Genomic DNA, 2,500 nt, shown 5'->3' with positions numbered 1-2,500 from the left:
CCAGAATGGATGGGGACTTGGACCAATACAGAACCCAGAAACGGCGGAGTAGAGCTCTGATGAGAATGGATAAGGAAAAGTACGTCAGGGGTATCGCTGAGGCTTGTCCAAGACCATTTTAATGCATATGGCCTCAGGCCTGCTCACAGAACCCTAAAAAAATTCCGCTCCAAATATGTGACCCAGAAGAGCACAATCCTTACAAATGATGACAAGTTGCCAGGCGTGGAGGAGTGTAGTTTCTTTGTTGAGTACTTTAAGCAGTTGCTCTGGGGTAACCCTCCAGTTACAGACTGAGGCACCTTTGTTCACAAAAGGCTACAAAGAGGCCCAAACCTTCGTCCTTATTTTTAACGCATAAAATAAACATCAGAGACAGTGTGCGCGCACGCGCGCGCGCGTGTGTGTGCGTGCGTGCATGTGTGTGTGTGTGTATGTGTGTGTGTGTGTGTGTGTGTGTGTGTGTGTGTGTGTGTGTGTGTGTGTGTGTGTGTGTGTGTGTGTGTGTGTGTGTGTGTGTGTGTGTGTGTGTGTGTGTGTGTGTGTGTGTGTGTACGTATGTGTGTGTGTATGTGTATGTGTGTGTATGTGTTATAAAAGATGAAAACAAAAGTTAATTATCTAGAACATATTCTGTGATCCAAATGAATTTGTGATCATCCTGGCAAAACAATGAACACCAAGAAAGAATCCAAAGTATGTGGCTCTCCGAGATGACTTCGACTGAAGACAGACAGGCTCGCAGACATCAACCATGGAAAGTGTAGTGGCCGGGAGGACTCGGGCGCCACCTCTGCAAATAAGGATCCAGAGGAACGATGTTCAGCTGTGGTGGAGGTTACTGAACAGACTTAAGAACACAGGAGCAATAACTATAAAGCTTAAAGATTTTCTGTATCCTTCTCGCTCCATCCTAATATAAAGAATACGAGCACCACATTATTTTTTCTTTAATATCTCCTAGCACAATGCTAGAAAGGGGAAATGGAAACTTAAAAGCACTATCTCTCTCTTTCCCCCAACCAAGATGAGGGTATTTACTGGACAAAAATGACGTGACAGCACTCACAGGTGATCATTGGTTCCCCTTGAATACACAAACATATCAACAATGAACATCTATGATGCAGTTGCATTCTGGCTTAATTTACTGGTGCCAGTGTAATAGAAAATTATAATTAAAATATCAAATTATAATAGATAGAGAATAAAATTAAATAAATTATCTAATAACATAAAAATATGTATACACACACAAACACGCACATACATATATATACATATATATATATATATATATATATATATATATATATATATATGTGTGTGTGCTTTCTTTCTTAAAGCTGTCCGTCGATTTCGACGATGACGTCACTCCATGCGAAGGAGTTGAAAGATGAAAGAAATTCAGTTGATGGGTCTTGCGGTGGCTGACGAGTCCAATGCGGGCGGCACATACACGTCCACAGATGTCACACACGTACTCTCCACCTGGGAGAGCTGGACGATGGCGCCTAGCTCGTCTTTCTTCAGCCACTCTGTCATAATTTTGGTTGAATGAGGTCATATATATATATATATACATATATATATATGTATATATATATGTATACATATATATATATATATATATATATATATGTATATATATATGTATACATACATATATATATATATATATATATATATATATGTGTGTGTGTGTGTGTGTGTGTGTGTGTGTGTGTGTGTGTGTGTGTGTGTGTGTGTGTGTGTGTGTGTGTGTGTGTGTGTGTGTGTGTGTGTGTGTGCGTGTGTATTTATACACACACATATATATATATATATATATATATAAATATATATATATGTATATATATACATATATATACATATACATTATATATATATATATATATATATATATATATATATAAACACACACATATATATATACATACACACACACACACACACACATATATATATATATATATATATATATATATACATATACATACATATATACATATATATATATGTATATACATATGTATATATATAAAAAAATCACATCACAAAAACACACAACACTATCATATCACGAGACCAATTAAACGAAAACACAGTCATAATTTCAAAGACCAACGACAAAAGAAAATTAAAATGTTTGGAGGCAGTTTTGATCAAAAACCATATGCCAAATATCAACATACAGCAAAATATGTGCGGACATTTGGAACTTTTCGGGGCATCCCACGTCGCGCCACGAAGATGAAAAGTCCGGCAGCACTCTTGCACCACCATCTCTCCTAGTATTTCACATTTTGTAACATTTTGTATTTATAAGCATGTATGTATCTTTAGAAAATAAAATTTACCAGAAGATGCCTAAGGTATAGGCGAAACGTCGTTAAGTTCTAGTTTTTATTTCCACAATGGACTCCATTGGAAATATTATTTATAATTTACCAAGTTCTAAGAAGAGAATTATTAGAAGAATTGAAAGTGTTAAGAAAAA

The sequence above is a fragment of the Oratosquilla oratoria genome, chromosome 36, assembly GCF_046742065.1.
Source record: "Oratosquilla oratoria isolate Oo_2021 chromosome 36, ASM4674206v1, whole genome shotgun sequence".
NCBI classification, from domain to species: Eukaryota; Metazoa; Arthropoda; class Malacostraca; order Stomatopoda; family Squillidae; genus Oratosquilla; species Oratosquilla oratoria.
This window is presented reverse-complemented; position numbering follows the sequence as displayed.